General features: G+C 38.9%; 1 long non-coding RNA gene across 1 annotated transcript; it reads right to left on the bottom strand.

Moving 5' to 3' along the window:
• Window positions 1-3,505: 3,505 nt before the first annotated feature.
• Window positions 3,506-9,884, bottom strand: LOC108888412 (uncharacterized). Its single transcript, XR_001961819.2, has 2 exons — window positions 5,931-9,884; window positions 3,506-4,542 (listed from the first exon to the last, which is right to left on the bottom strand). It is a non-coding gene; the product is annotated as an uncharacterized LOC108888412 (long non-coding RNA).
• Between the last annotated feature and the right edge of the window lie 2,422 nt (window positions 9,885-12,306).

The following is a 12,306-nucleotide window of genomic DNA, read 5'->3' as shown; positions in this document are numbered from 1 at the left end:
ATTACTAAAGTTGGTTTAGCCATTTTCTTATTAAGATAATAAGCAAATGCACCAAAAACATCACCTCCATTATAATGGATTCTCCATTTTAATTTGCAAATTTTGGTAGCACAACACAAAAGGGATAAGTGGAATATACCAAACCAAAACCAGACTAACAAAAACATTACAGTAAAAAGGAAGGAAACAATGCAGTTTATCACATTTGGCATCACAGGACATTATCTGGATCAGAATATGTATGTCAGTATTGTCCTAAATTGCAACACAGCCTGTGGTATTTGCTGTTTCACTGTTCATTTTTCCTTTGCTGAAAAACCAGCATCTTCTGTTTAGATTGGAAAACAAAAGTCTGCAAAGTTATAGAGCCATGAGAGGATCAGATCTGAACAGACAAGATGAGACCTGTGCTATGTAACCACTAAAAAGCATTTTCTACAGACAGTGTTTATACTCAGCTTGTAAAATGTGCTAATCTTTAAAATGACTAGAATTACTTAGTCTGTGAGTCATTCTTTACGGGAAAAAGCAGGCAAACACACACAAACACACACACACACACACACACAAATACGCACAAACCTAGCAGAGCTATCAAGGCAAACAACCATACTGGCTCTCAAACTGTGTGTCTCTATCAGTTTTATTCAGTCATTCCTTTGTAATGTAAGTGAGTAGTTACTGCTGCAAAATCTGTTGTCGTTCTTTGACACAGGGTTCACTCCACACACACACAGGCAGCCCTGCATGCCTATCTTTGTGGGGTCCTGTCATTGACATAATGCATTCCCTAGCCCCCTTACCCTAACCTTACCCATCACAACTAAATACTCACCTTAACCCTTAACCTCACTCTAACCTAAATCTAATTGTAACACTAACCCTACAACCAAGTCTTGATCTCCAACAGTCTTTTAAACTAGTTGGGTTTCCTTAGAAAACAGAAGTACAGGTAAACAGGTAATATATCTTGAATCTTAACTCGTTAAGAGATAAGATTTTCCTCTATATCTGACCTCCTCAGCTCCCAGTGTTTTGCTATGTGCACAGACTTCACTTGCCTCCCACCAGGTTTGACTGTTAAAGTGACAGTGACCTGCTTAGGTAAAAGTTAAGCACCAGTTTGCCAAGAACAACTGAAACCAAGAGAGCCAAGTTTACATCATTGTTTTCCTCGGCCCTTCTCAAACCATATATAGACATCTTTGTGCCAGACTGCTACAGCTACTCAATAAAAACACTATGGTGTGTGTGTGTCAGAAACCAGTAGAAAGAAAGACAAAGATGTCAGACGGGGTGTAGATCTCTTGTAACCAGACTTCTTGTACAGTCTTCAGTTTGTTGTACTATTTAAAAGTGCATTTTAAAAATATATTTAGTGTTAATTTCACTCCGGAAATTCAACCTATGTTTAAAGATAATAAGAATATGTTTACTGGACACATTATTAATAATTTGTTTGTTTGCTGTTTAACATGGTCTTCATTTATTATTGACTTTTCATCTCTAACCTCTAGTGTTTTGGCTTTGAGGCATTCAGCAGGAAGTTTCTTCACTGGTGTTTTCCAAAAATGTGACAGGCAGAGATTAGAGATTACGACCTATAACTTAATTCTCAGTAATGGTGTCTGGGTGTCTTGTTTATCTCACAGATAAGTCAGGTCAGGCAGCCCAGGGTTAAGGAGTTACACGTCAGATAATTTTACCACAGTCTGGTTCACAAAATTGTTTGCTTCGCCCTTCGCTGTCTGTGTTTATCATTCATTAATCTCTTTCTCTTTTCGTTTCATGGCCTGGCGTCATGCGAGATTAGATGTACTGCCAAAAAGGCCAGTGATGTTTTTTGCATGTTTTGGCAGATTTGTGCTTTTACAGTCTTGAATCCAGGCCCACATATTGGTTTACCTCTGACAAGAGATATCTTCGTTGTTTTCCAGTGATGACCTCTTAAGTGAATGTGAGGATTTGATTCTGTATGATGTGATCCTGTCCTCAGCAACAGGATATCTTCATTTCATAGCGTTTTCTTTTCCTCTCTGAGGTTTGCCACAGTAACAAGCCAACTGCCTCACAGCTGTATTTCATATTTCATCCACATTAATGGTAAGTTCTTTCTAGTCATCAGTTCATTTCAGTAAAAAATATTTTCTGTAAAATTACAAACAAATTCCAATCCATTATCAACTATTTGATTTAACTGTCATGACAGAAAACAGAAACACGAGAACACCCCTGATTATACATTTCACTGTCATAAAAAAAATCAGTTGTAGATAATATGGGATGTTCCTCGTGTATGTTTGAGGATGTGTGCATGTAGATGTGCATTTATTTGTGCTTGTCTGAGTAGCTCGCTCTAAAGACAGCCAAGCCTGGCAGGACTACAGATGGAGCATCTAGGATAGCCTGAAGTGCTAACACATACAAACACACACACACAGACTTGTTCCACTATCCCTGTGGGGACACTCCCTGACATAATGCATTACCTAACCCCTCACCCTAACTTAAACCATCACAACTAAGTGCCAAACCCTAAACCTATACATAATCAGTGCCTGAACCCCTCAAAAAGCAGTCTCTACCCATGGGAACCTCACTTTCCATCCCCACAGTGATACGAGTGCCTATGGGTTAGTGTATGCTCAGGTTAAAGTCCCTACCGGAACAAGAACAAGAACACACACACACGCATACTCACTCATTCAGTTATACAATGTGTTGTAAAGCTCACAGGCAGAAATAAACTGAAATTTTAGTCCAATAAGAGACACAGGAAAAAGGGAAAGAAAGAAAGGAATAAAGAAAAAAAGACTTCTCTCCAGCTCTTGTCTCTGATTTTATGTCATGATTTAGTCTATCAGAGTGTACAAATAATTCATTCCATCTGTCTGTTGTCTAAAGTATTTAGAACTGGAGAAATGTGATTTCTTTATTGGATTAATACTATATAGTTGAATTTTTAAGAGAAGGATTTATATTATATTTGTAATCCGTATGTTTTGAACTGTACATTTATTTTTATGACAGATTAAAATAATGTTGTATGATTATAGGGGAATGATGTAATAATTATTAAAACTAATATCTGTATGATTGAGCTGTAGCCATATTGGTTGAAACAGCCTGTGATCATTAAGTTAAAAGGCACTAAATCCTGATGAAGCTACATTAGCATTAATTCACATTTAGTCAGAGTTAGGATGAAGTCCTGCCCTTTCACATTCACTTTAAATTCGTCATGTCATTCATACAGTGAAGTAAAAATATCAATTATATGAATGTATCCCTTATAATGTGACAGTTATAATCACTGAGTATTCATCATTCTGTCCTCCACAATTGTGTTGACTTTCCTTCTTACTTAGTACTCAGCAGGCACCATTAAACTAAAAAATATCCAGTGTTGAATCCACTGAGACAAGACACTTCCATTCAAACCATTTTTCAGCAGTTATCCTCTGGAACATGTGCATAATATGGCACTAAAAACTTTTAGAAGATATCAATTTTAAATGAGCATTTATTTAATGCATAAATTAAGAAAACTCATCATTTTCAAATTGTATGTGTTTCATGCACAATCCACGCAAGTAGAAAGTTCTAACTTTAATGAACTCCATTTAAAGGTAAAGAAATGTGATGTATGACATGATTGACAATTTACACAAAAAAAAAATGAATTCTCAAATAAAACTTAAAACTAAGCTACAGAAAGAACATTGAATCAAATCTAAAGCAAAACCCTTACACATAAGTATATAGTAACTAATGAATCTAAGCTAAGCTAAGTTTGTCGTACTTATTTGTGAGGAGGCAAACAGTTTACTCCATCAAGGAGGACAGTAAAGGGAAACAGAGAAATGTAATAGCCATGCATGTCAAGTGAGGTACACACAATGCTGTAATGCTAAGATACTATAATGCTACAATGCTATTTCCCTTATATTTTGGCCTTAGCCTTCACAGTGAAGCCTAACCACAGCTTCTAGTACAAAGTACAAATTCATCATCCTGTCCCCAATAAATCATGACATTTGAAATAAACAAATCATTAATTTCATGCTTGTACAGTTGTGCTGTCTAAAAAGTAAGAGACAAGCTTTACACTAACAGTTGCATCACAGTTTGAATGTCTTATCTGTACAACTGTGTCCTCCTGTCAGTCCCATATTGTTTTCACAGTAACTGTAAATCTTCAATTACCAGTGTTCAAATCGACTCCAGACAGAAACCTTTTATGCCGATCAGTGTCATCAGGGCTCAGAGATTGCCATTATATGCTGCTGGTATTTTTCGTCCTCATCCAGATAAGGATTTCATGTCACCACACTATTTTTACACAGGCTAGAGTCCCTCTCCATGCAAATCCATTTTGTATAATTATTTAGAACATGGTCATCCACATACAGGAAAGTGGATCAGAATGAAGTCAGTGCCATGATGTAGTTTCTCAGCTTATTTTGTCAAACCAGTTTTATTGTCATCTGTCTGAGCTGTTGTACTCGGTGCATCTCCTGTATGAAGATCAGTGATGACGATCTGTACAGAGGCAGAAAACAGAGAAAAAAGATTCAGTGCATTCTTCTATCACAAGCATTTAAAATTAAAACTTGGGGCGATGTGGGGCGAGTCAGAGGTCTAGTAAGGACAGTTTGTGTGTGTGTGTGTGTGTGTGTGTGTGTGTGGTGTGTGTGTGTGTGTGTAGACTAGTTTTTATATCCTGGTGGGGACTGTAACCTGCAATACATGCTAACCCCGTGGGACAAGAGTTAAGACTTGGTTTTAGGAGTTCATGTTTTAGGTTTAAGGTAAAACATTTATATGAGATTGTTATGGTTAGAGTAAGGGGCTAATGAATGCATTATGCCAAGAAGAGTCCCCATGGGTATAGTGTAACAAACAGTGTGTGTGTGTGTGTGTGTACAGAGGGGTTTTACATTGTGGACTTCACGGTCTGGTGCCTCACATGCATGAAAGGAGGGATGTGGTAGATGACAGTTAGAGAGGAAAAGACAGAAGGAAAACAACAGACGGCATAATGTAATACACAAGAGAAACACACCAAAGAAATATTATGGTTTTTAAACCTGATAAACAATACTCAGTTGTGCTGTTTTCTGCACCTGATAAGGACCTGATGATTGTAAAAGATTTATATGTATTCCTCAAAGGAAGCAAAGATAAATTGCCACTCTGATCCTCTGTCACTTCAGTTTCCAGGATCATTTAGCTTGCTATGCTGCCATCTTGGGTTCATATCCAGTGTAGAGAATTTTTACTTAGAGCACTTTAAAGTGCTGCATGGGATCCAATTAATGCAATCATGTTGTTTAGCAAGAAACGTTACCTTTTACAAAAAACCAAAGCGAAAAGTTTCACTTCTTTAATTGTCATTGTGTACTTTTAAGAGCTTTTTATTGTTAAAAAGATTCATTATGCAAATTCATACCACTCACATTACACAAATTACATTATACTGTTTATTTATTTACTAAATTGTAGGCTTTTGAAAACATTGGATGGGTCTGTTGTGTTTTTTTTCTCCCACAAAATTTAAGCATGATTGTCTCCTTTATTTATTTTCAGAGCGCCTCAGATTCATGCACTTAATACAAGAAAAAAATAAAACCTCCCTGGGGGTGAGCATGATCTCTTAGATGAGTTAAAACTCAGACTTTAAGCAGAGAGGCCCACGGTGACTAATCTGTGCTACAGACAGGCTCATCACTTTCAGTGCATGATGTTACAGTTATACAAGCTGTTTGTATAAGAGAAAGAAACGTGAAAAACAAATGTGAACATGAGGAATACACAGGGGATGTTCTTCCTAAAAGAAGACAAACAAAAGAAAAAATCAAGGCAGGCAATGTGTTTTAAAACTGTATTGTGAGGTCTTTGCACAACACAAGAGCCAGCTTTTTTCTAACCTTGCGGTGGAGTGGTTGAGTAGCTGGGATTACTGGGTTGGTGATAGGTGAAGAGATTTTATCCTTCGCTTCGGTTTGATTTTACAAGCAGTTCTTGTCTGTAGCAAGATAAAGGAAAGAAGCCCATAACTGCCTGGTTGGAGGCTCGTGTAAATTGTCCTGTCCGCAATAACAGATACTTAAGTGTGCATTCTTTCCTTTGTTGTGGAGTCCATTGAGTCTGTTCCAAAAGCTGATGGTATCTAATTGGCTGAAACTGTGGGTCCATGCGTCCACAGAAACTGTCTCGTGATTGGACAGTGGTTGAGTTGGCAGAGGTACAAACTATAGGTGGTGGTGACCAGTGGACGCCTGAGCCCCTACTGACCAGACAAAGACCACAAACACACTCTGTCTGGAGTGTAACAGTTGTGAATATGTACTGTGTGGTTGCTAATAGTGGTTATGAAGTGGTGAGGACTAGAAATAAACTCTGACCCAGGTTTCCCTGAGGTCTGTGGTAAATGTCTGGTCATCATGACTACAGGCATGAAATGAGCTCATTTACATGCTTAATCAGTTAACTGCATAACTACAATAAAGACACTATAGCATTGTGGGAAGTAAGTAAATAAGTATGCATTGTCACTGCAACGAATAAAAGAAAGTGTTATCAGTTGTTAGTTAATTAGAAATGTAGGTGAATAAAATGTTTACTATATGCTCATGTCCTTGCTTCTTGTTTCCTGATTTACTAACTCACTCTTATTCTCACTCATTCTGATTCTGACCATTATTAATGCTATTATTTCCATCCACCTCTGTCCTCTCCACTCTCTCCCGTCTTCCCACTCTTGTTCTTAAACAGCATCTTTTTCCTTGTGGGTAAATGTACTAATGGCTGAGATGAAAATGAGCATTTCCTGCCTCATTATCTCCCATCTCTCCTCCACATCTTCCTTTTTCACTTCTTGTGTCACTCATTGCCACTCTTTATCTCAGATGAGTAATTTTTCCTCATCTCTGCTCATCTTACTCTCTGTCCGCTCCTTTAGGCTCTGTCTTCATCTCTGACGGCTGAAGTTAGTTCTATTCTGTCTGCAGAATAATCTTTGAATAAAGTCAGCCGCAGTGATACGATCAGCTCTGACCGCCCTAATAGCCATCAGGGACATACTTCCCTCTGGGACATCAAGCGGGGGGGGGGGGGGGGGAGGAACTGGATAGGAAGCTTGGGCTGGGGAGAACGAGACGCACATTACAGCTCATTACGCTGCAGAGCACTGACAGGACAATAACGCAGTTCACACAGGCTGGATCTCAACTGGGAGATAGCAAGATGCATGTGCAAACACATGCATATGTATAAACACATATACGTGAACTGTAAGACATTGGCTGTATGATCCATTCTGACTAGACTGCAGTATGTTGACACGTTATCTGAGACAGGATAGTAGCATAAAGAATGGCATTAGTATGTGTGAAGCTACTGCTGCTGACTGCCAAGTTTAACTCACAGGGACTAAAAGTAGGTGAAGAGTCCCCATTTTTACATACAGTACTGGATGGCCTGATAATGCACCATATTTCCAACAAGCCATTCAAATTAAGCCAACAAAATACAGTGTTTGTCCATGGCCTCCAGCATTTTTTGATCTGATGCTTCTATTGGCAGGACAGTATCATCTGTCTTCCAAAACTGTAACAAAACACTGTTTTATGATCTGACACCGCAATGGCTGAAGTTTGGCTCAGTTTAGGCAGAAAAATGCCATGGTTGTTTGTTAGTGACTCAGTGGTTTCCCTCAGCTCTATGGAGCATTTTAGCTTTCATTTTGCTGTTTTTTTTTTCTTAGTTCACTCTCACCACTCTCATCAGTCACAGCACGTAGCTGTTTCCAGTTTAAACCCACTGTCTATTTGCTCGCCAAGAACCAAACAAAGTTCACAGCAGCCTGATGAAGAGTATAGTTTGAGTCCTCTGCTGTGCTATACATTCCAGTGTCGTGAAGTTTCCTCCCATTACTTTTTGACATCCTCTGACCTGATCTACTCTCATTTTTCTCATTCTGCATCTCCATGTCCTCCCTCTGCCTTCTCCTCTCCCACCCTGACTCTAACTCATTTTCCTCTCCCCCATCAGCTTCATGAAATTTTATCTCCTCACTAACGATCTCAGAGTGATTTGAAGGGAGCTGAAAGCGAATGGCACTACTCTTTTTAATGATGTATTTATCCTTATAATGGGGGGAAAAGTAACCGTGACAGAAAGAAATGCTTCTGTGTGATCGTCTTTGATTGTTAAATTTCAACAAATCACTGCTCAGTCCCCCGCTGAACCCTGCTCCTTTCTAAAAGGAGTTTGTTTCCTCTGGGCTTTTTAAAGGGTGACACAGTGTCTTCAAATGCAAGACATGCGTGTTGAATGAACCAGAGTTTTTAGATTACCTATTAGTGTGGAGGTTTGTGGATACTAGGAGGACTGTTGAAGCTGCAACAGAATCTGTAGTCACTGCGTGGGAGCATCATAACCAAGTGTCTGCCAGCTCATTTCATGTTTTTGTTGAGACACTTTTTTTCTCAAAAATTACTACCGAATTTTAGTGTTTAATCTGCCTACATCATCACCGATAAACTGTATATGTACTGTGCAAAAATGGAAAGCTAGACGGTTGTAGCAACAGTAACGGAGCAAGAATTCAATTCCTCTTATTGGCCAGAGTGATCAGAATTAGTCAAGTAAATAAACTGGGTGCTGAAAATGTAAGAATAAAATCAATAGAATAGAAAAGAATAGTATAGACAGTACAGGTTGGAATTCAGTGCTTTGATCAAGCATCCTCAGGGTTGTCGCAGGGCTCTGATCTCTCTAACCACCAAAACTTCAACTGTGGATCCCTCTCTCTCTGGCTTCTGATCCCACTATGAGATCAAACTATGATCTTTTCTAATCCTTGTGGTTCTGACGTTGACCTCTGCTGAGCCTGTGGTGTATCTGGGACTGAATGAGTTTATATAACACCAGCTTGGCTTGCATAACCAACTGACCATTGGCAAGCATAGCACTATTATGTTAAGGCCAAAGTTGTTTTTTTGTGTGTGTGTGTTTTTGTGTTTTTTGTTTGTTTTTTAATTTTTCAGCCTGGAATCCAACATGAATAAAATTAGTGTTCAGCTCTGGGACCTATGCTCATTAAAACAATGTTAATACTCTGTTCACGTGGAGGCTAAGATTAACATCCCTTGACCTGTTTTGTTTTTAACCAACCTCAGGACAAGTTTATCTGAATGTATTTTCAATGGTCTCAGTTTTAACTATCTAAGTAGAAACTGTTGCTAAAGAATAATGTAAACTTAAAATGACACATTTCAAAGTATTTGAAAGCTGTCTTTGTCTAAGTAAATGCCTCCAACAAAACACCAGTGAGTAATGGCTGAATTTGAATAACGCTATCTGACATTAATGTAATGCTTGTGATAGATTGCTGGTTGAAATCCCCTGACAAGCTGAAAATGGTGGGTTAAATGAATAAGTGAAATTTATTTACTCTAGTGACAGTACAGGGTTTATAGCAGGATTGTCTTAAGTAGTGGTTGTCTGATAAACAGTGCAACAAAGTATACACATGTGTGGCATGTGTATGTGTGTGGTTGTGTTTGGTCAGTTTATGGTTTTCCAGTATTTTAACTAAGCTCTGCTTCAGTTTTCATTATCACATCGTTATTTCAATTGGATGACCTCTTTAGATACATAAATAAATAGAATAGTTTTTTGTTGCCTATTTTAACTTGAGTTGAATGTTTTTTTGTCAAAAGTGTGGGAATGAAGAATTCCCTTAAAGCATACACTTCAAAAATCCATGGTCATCCATTTAAAAGTAAGGCTATTTTACATCGTGTCTAAAGAAAAAAATATATATATATATTCAGGATATACAAGATTTCTCATTATCAGAGACTCTCCAATCTTGTCAGAAGGCACAGGCGCAAACCACAGCCACCACCACTATGTTGCCGATAGTTGCCAGCACAGCAATCCATAGCCAGATGGTGTCACTGGACACTTTGCCGTCATCCTCTGTTTCTGAGGGTCGGGAGTAGCCGGCATTGAGGTTGGACGTGGACGTCTGCAGGGACGTGTTGCCATTGTATGGGGAATCCATGAAGGCCCCGCTCACAGCCGGGAAATGCTGTCAGAGGAGAGGGACGGAGGAAGAGAACAAGAAAAGAAAGAGGAACATTAGCACATTACAATGCAGGCATGCTGTTGTCTTATAGGGGAAGGACAGAAAGGTTAAGCTGTTGAAATAAATTGCGTTGTTCATTAGATTTACTTTACGAAATAGTCTTAGAAAATCATATCTTGCAAATTGCTCACTGAGCTAAATGATTTTTTTCATTCATTTTCACTGTTGATCTTGATTATGCGCCTAAACTTCCACTAATCTCCAGCACAAGTAAACTGGCTTATAAAACTTTTCTAAAGCAGCTTTTAAAGATAGCACCATACAAGTATCTCGGAATAGACTGGAATGCAAATGTTTAAAATAGAGAATTGACTGATCAGTTTGGATCATCAGCTCTGACTTAAGTCTGATTTCCTCCCCCAGCAGTTGCAGAGACATTTTAATTCTTAAGATATTCCTAGTCTCAAAATGGCAAAAAAAAAAACAACATCTGATGCATTCAGCCCTAAATGAACCAAACAGTTGTGAGTGAACAATAATATGTTCTGTTCAGAAGGTTAACCCCACAGCTGTGCTTGGTCTCAGGACAACTGCACTGTACAGTGAGGAGCAATCGGCATCTCAAAGGGATTAATTCCCAGACGGATTAACAAAGTCTGACGCATGCCACACATACAGTAGAGACAGACACACAGACACAGAGGATGAAAGAGAAGGACAAAAAATGAGTGAGGCAGATAATGAATTTCACTTTTTGTCTCAGCTGGACGTGTTTGTCCCTGGGGGGCTTCCATAGCATCTGGTCATACAGACAGAAAAGAGATGCAACCACTATACATGGCTCTACCTCCAGTGATTAGCAACCGAAAATGTCTACAGAAGAAGAAACACTCATACACACATGCACACGTTTACACACACACACACACCACCTACAGTTGTAGTTGCTTGTATTGCTTGAGGGAGCAACACCTGTGCTGTAGACACACACAGACATGGGGTAGAAACTCAGGTGTGAACTAAATCTACTGTACCTTGTCATCAAGCTCACTGACACACTGTAAAAAAAAAGACAATAAGACAAGCACACGGGCTGTCACATTCTCTCACGTACATGCAAACCATAGACTGTATTATGTCTGATACAAACGGACAGCTCAGTGGCCATTAATAATTCCAACAACTCTGACAGCTGAAAGGTTCAAGGCGGTTTGACCCTTTAACTTTTGGGTGTTTTAGCATGTTAAAGCCTCATTCTGTGATTGCTCAACACCATCACTTCTCCCAAATTGGCCCTCAGGGATGTTAAAGTTTTGGAAAAAATCCTCTTATAACCCGATGTGCGGAGAGGTTTACAATCGTCACTTGTTTGATAATTAAAATGTATGAAATGGAGAAATAGGATGAAAACAGACTTAACTCTACGAGGCTTCAAAGTGTCAGGATAATGGGGAAGCTGAGATTCTATCGTCATTTGAAAAAAAAAAAAATTAAAGGCTTAGTTCACCCAAATCCAGAAATTATCAATATTCTTATGGTGAATATGGGGGTATTAGTTTGGCAATACTGTTTGCCAATAGCTGTGAGACTATATCTTAGTCTTGTGAATGTGTAAAGGAATCTGCAAATGTGTATTCGTATCTGTAAGTGAGTCCTAGAAACAGTTACAAAACACATGGTAGAGCAAGTGCAAAATGTATTTAAGAAAATGAACTTTGATGAAGCTGATGGATACAAGTTTCTGACTCTCTGTGTCTGTGTGACTGCAGCTGAGGTCAGACCCCTGTGACTTTGAATAGATTTGTTTTTGTCTTCCACTGTGGCTCTGGTGTGCTTCAAGCATCAGGTTCAGTTTGACCCAGAGTACCCCTCAGGCTTCTCTTGCGTCCTCATCCACCCTGTCTCCACACCCAAACTGCAGATGCGACTTCAGGGCAAATTCTCACTGAGGAAACCATTCGTACTGAGGGGAGCAAGAGACTGTTTCTCTTTTGTCGTCACCAAATAATGTGTTATAAGAGAAACCTAGTATAGCACATAATATTCAGTTAATGCTCACTGTTCATTGATCATTATGATGTCCTCACGGTGGAGTGGAGGTATTTCCACAAAAACACTTTCCTGCAGAGTTCATGAGATTATCTGACAGCACTTGTGTTAGTGGAGGTATAGGCCACTGACATGTGGTTCAGATGTTTGGTGGTTTT

Source organism: Lates calcarifer, linkage group LG21 (genome assembly GCF_001640805.2).
Source record: "Lates calcarifer isolate ASB-BC8 linkage group LG21, TLL_Latcal_v3, whole genome shotgun sequence".
In the NCBI taxonomy this organism is placed as follows: domain Eukaryota; kingdom Metazoa; phylum Chordata; class Actinopteri; family Centropomidae; genus Lates; species Lates calcarifer.
Note: the sequence above shows the minus strand (reverse complement) of the source record. Positions and strands in the feature narration are given on the sequence as shown.